At 39.2% G+C, this 4,834-nt stretch overlaps 2 long non-coding RNA genes across 2 annotated transcripts; one reads left to right on the plus strand and one right to left on the minus strand.

Moving 5' to 3' along the window:
• Positions 1–464: 464 nt before the first annotated feature.
• On the minus strand, positions 465–2,608 carry LOC109704119. Its single transcript, XR_002214180.1, has 3 exons — positions 2,422–2,608; positions 2,095–2,235; positions 465–503 (listed from the first exon to the last, which is right to left on the minus strand). It is a non-coding gene; the product is annotated as an uncharacterized LOC109704119 (long non-coding RNA).
• Positions 2,609–3,330: 722 nt separating this feature from the next.
• LOC109704117 lies at positions 3,331–3,896 on the plus strand. Its single transcript, XR_002214176.1, has 2 exons — positions 3,331–3,589; positions 3,787–3,896. It is a non-coding gene; the product is annotated as an uncharacterized LOC109704117 (long non-coding RNA).
• The last annotated feature ends 938 nt before the right edge of the window (positions 3,897–4,834 follow it).

Genomic DNA, 4,834 nt, shown 5'->3' on the forward strand with positions numbered 1-4,834 from the left:
CGCTTGGTAGCGTTCCTTCCACGCTCTCTCTTTATGTTTCTCGCATTATTCATGTATGTTGATGTTATGCCCTGAGCCCGTCTCTATGGTCGGATTCGGGCGTGCCAACAGATCGCCGAACGAACAGAGTTTCCCCTGTACCATGAACAGAGTCTTCCCTGTACATCCAAGGCGTCACAATCTATACAATGCACGAAGTTCCAACTAGGAACAACATTCAAACAAGGATTGCATAAGGAAGGTATATATCGAAAACATAAATGCTAATTATTACAAGCATTCAACTCACATATACTTAACATATTACATTAGCTTTCACTTAACTTTCAAATACAATCCGATTTAACATGATTATTACAACTTATTATCACTTGGTTCTTTTCTTTTCTTTTCACATCCCTAAGTAGCCGACTCAGGATACTGCTATCTCTGGTTTCGGTGGTAGGGCGCTATCTATGGCGCTACGCCCTTTCCTCGCGCCACCGCGCCTCTCAGGTGTGAACCTGAAATCCCCAAAACTGCGTGGGGTGAGAACGATATAAATATAGTTCCCAGTGGGTACGGCCACCCAAGGGAAGAGCTCGACCCACCAGGTCTGAAGGAGGCACTGTAAACATGTTAGTCCAACAGATATTCACAGATATTTAGTGCAAGTATTAAATACATGTTTATGCCTCAAGACATGCAATATGTAATGTATGCAATAATGCAACTTATGCAATAAGTTAAGTAGATCATCTGATTCTACTTTCTATCTCGCTATCCATAGCTTTTTCACAATTTACACATCTTGCCATTTTACATCATTGGTTATTTGCTCCTAAGGTTTTTCTCTACCTTAGCCAAGCTAACCACCCGACTCGGTCTTGAGTCAATCATTCACGAAATACCGTGTAAAGCCAGGCTCAAGGTGAAGGACGTCTCACATACATCTCGACCTTAAATCTACTCAACTTGGATACCGAATCCACTCTACTGGGATTCAACTACAGCTCATATGCTTGTCACCCAACCCGAAGGTTACGTCCCGACTCACTTCTCAAAATCTCATAGGTGAGGAGAATCTGCACTCACACACCGAGACCGTCTGCGGGACAACTACGTCTGCCTCTATCATGAAGTACTTCGGAGACCACTGCTTCGGTGGAGCGACTACCGACAAGCAAAAACAGACTAAGTGAGTATAATCCAATCCTCGTCTACTGAGGATACCCTGTCTACAAGGGTCATGTGCTTCTACCACACTAGATTCAAATATCACATCGACAACTCGGAAAATCTACTATCCCTAAGTTCATATCCTAAGTTTAAATACCACTCTTCTATGTCATTTACTGGTTCAAGTTCATCACTGGTTCTTTGCACTATAGGATTCCATGTCAAGACCCAATCCTCATGCATCCACTAAATCATATGTCCAACTCACATTTCTATTTCTACAATGGAAGCATGGAAGGAATTAAAGTACATTCAACTATACATCCTACAATGCACAACCTCAACATATGTATACCCAATGACACAGGATTCGATGCCACTCGATCTACTTGACATCCTAGTTGTCCACATCGAGTATTATAGATCATATGTCTTTGTTTTTCAATGTCGAGTTCTCTAATCCACCTAGAGTTATCGACCCAAAGTAAACATTCATACAGATTTAGCACTTTCTATGATATGTCAACATGCATACCTCAACTAATATAATTCACAATGCCAACATGCATACCTCAACTAGTATAATTCAAAATACCAACATGCATACCTCAACTAGTATAATTCACAATGCCAACATGCATACCTCAACTAGTATAATTCACAATGTCAACATGCATACCTCAATGATAGGTAACATCAACTTAACATAATATGATTCCTGCATTCATATTATAATCCAACCTACCACTATACATGTATACAACAATGCTATCCATATATCATTATTGTCATCATTATCATCTAATGGTAGTTCAATCATAGCATTCATCTCATGCAACCATATGTTTTGCACTTAACTACCATTATGCATCAATGAAAAATAACACTCCACTTCGACATGGAAGTGAGCTAGTTTCTTCGGTGAGCACAACCCACCTTATAACGTTCTCCGATTACTTGTCGACACTTGCAATCGGCTTCCCGCGGCACTTGTTGTCCGGTTCGACCCGAGCTTGCTACCAACCACCAACCGCACGCTGATCCGCAACCTAGGGTCTTCAAGGGTTCCTCTCTCACCTCCAATTAGAGAAACCAAGGGTTAATTTAGATCAAAACCCTTAAACCCCAAAATACTCATCTCTAACCCTAGCATGGCATAATCTCCAATTAACCCAAAAATCTCATGGAGAAAACATGCCAATAATACATTAGAGGCTACTAGACATCAAATATTAAGGATTTAACCAAAATCCAAACACTCACCAAATTGCGAACGCCGAGTTGAAAAGACGCCGCTCAACCGGGCGCATGAAGGCTCGATCCGTCGCCCCACACGCGTTTCCAAGCCCGCTTTCTGCCAAGCTCCGAATGTGGGAAAAAGAGACAGAGAGTAGGGAGATATCTAGAGAGAGAAAAGGAGGATTTCTCTCTCCCTCTCTATACGTGTGTGTGTGTGGTGTGTGTGTGCTGTGTTCGGTTGAGGAGGAGAAAGAAAAAGGAAATGGGAAAAAGGCCCATTTTTGTAAGTCAACACCCCTCAACATTAACAACTTACAACTTAGTCCAGCTCAGTTTAGCAGTTCACACTCGCCGGCGCCCTTCTGAATGTCCGTTTGCGCTCAAATTTGACAGTCAAGCTCGGTTTAAACTAATAAGAAGAAAAATATCTTAACTTTTCAGTTTGGACCATTTTTGATCATCGAAAGCTCTACCGACTAGAATCTCTAGTAGATAGCAGTTAGATTTTATTTTCCACTTTTCGGGTATCGGAATGACATAAAACTTTAAATCTAGCCTCATAAAAATATTTTCGACATATTCTCCAATTTTCGTAACTTTCTGACACTGCAAATTTTCTGCTAAAATATCAGCCCCGTTTATTACAGAAAATTCTAAATCTTCTGTTTTCATTCCAATTTTAGCACAAGTCGCTTCCGACTGATATTTTACTTTTCTAAGTCCAATAAATAGTATAATATAAAATAAATTCGAGTTCGGATCGGCCTCGGGTCGGGTTCGGGTTCAGATCGGGTGCAATCAAAATCCATATACGAATCCATATCTATTGGGCTTCTATTTTTTATGTCAATATTTATCGGATATATTCGTTTTATTTGAATTTGGGTTCGGGTTCGGATAAAATTTTGGGTATCTATACCATTGACATACCTAGACCCGCCGGTTCTCTTCTTCGCCCCAAATACCAAGATCTGTCGGATCCCCCTTTCTCCCTTCTCGATCGTCCCATCGCCCTCTCCGAGCTGCCCTAGTTCCGTCGTTCCGCCGGAGTTCCACCCGAGCGCCCTCACGCCGCCGGAGTTCTACCAAGCTCGCGCCTTCCTCAACCTGCTGCGGCCCTTATTTCTGTTTACTATGCAAAGTTAACACTTTTATTTACCTCCTCTGTTAACTACTGCTACTTATACTTCAGGTCATTACATTTTTCGTTTCTGTTTTCCTCCATAGATCTGGTCTTTCAAGTGCATATTGGGAAAAGGCAGATCGTCATCCCTTTTTATCCTTTTTCATTTCTATTTTCCTCCATAGATCTGGTCCTTCAAGTGCATATTCGGAACGGCAGATCCACATTTTTTTATGAATAACCCTTTCCTTGGAATTATTTAGCAGATAATTTGTTGTCGACGGGATCCGGTGATGTCGAAGTCGGGAGCTCTAGATCTTGCTTCTGGGGTGGGAGGAAAGATCGAGAAGAATGAAGTCAAATCGGCCGTCGAACAGTATATTTCTTCACTTGCCCTCTAGTTCCATCTCTCTCTACCATAATATTTTGTTGATCACTTTTTTGCTTCTAGTTATTTTGATATATTAAAATAAAACTATGGTAGAAAATGAAAAATAAAAGTTGAAAAAGGGCAGGTTAATCATGTTAGAAAAGATATCAGGTCATTGTAGTAATTTCCCGTGTATAAAAGCTTTCTACATATCTCTCTGATATTGGATGATTCTTGTGTTTTCCTATGTATAAAATCTTTGTATGAATATATATATAGTGTAGGGCTACTATACTCTTATCAGCACAGAACTCTTTGTCCTCATAAGTTGTTTTTAATAATAGAACTTCCGAATCAACGATCTATACCATTAAATACGATCTAGAGCATTTGAAACTTTTAGGAAATGAATTTTGTAATTTTTCGAAATCATAATAAAGTTAATCAAGCAGGCATAAAATGAATGGTCAAAATTGAACAACTTTCTAAAAATAGAGGATCATATTTTTCAATGTAAGATCAAAGTTATAGATCTCTATCTAGATAATGAATAGAATTTTCTATCAAAAATTTAACCGATTCCGATTCTTCTATACCGTTAAACTAACGAGCATCTCATACCGGCCGTTAAAAATTGTCAATCTTGAGATCTTTTGATCGTAAGGTAAATAATGTTGAAAAATTATGGAATTTGGTTTTAGAAGTTTCAAATGCTCTAAATCATGTTTAACGGTATGGATCGTCGATTCGAAAGCTCTATAATCGAAAAATGACTTATGACTACGAAGTTGATGGTACTCATAAGAGTATAGTAGTTAGACTCTCTCTCTCTCTCTCTCTCTCTCTCTCTCTATATATATATATATATATATATATATATATAGTCTGGCTATTGTGCTTTTAAAAGCACCAAGCATTTGGTGCTTGGAAGTTTCTCATCATTA

This window comes from Ananas comosus, unplaced genomic scaffold (genome assembly GCF_001540865.1).
Source record: "Ananas comosus cultivar F153 unplaced genomic scaffold, ASM154086v1, whole genome shotgun sequence".
In the NCBI taxonomy this organism is placed as follows: Eukaryota; Viridiplantae; Streptophyta; class Magnoliopsida; order Poales; family Bromeliaceae; genus Ananas; species Ananas comosus.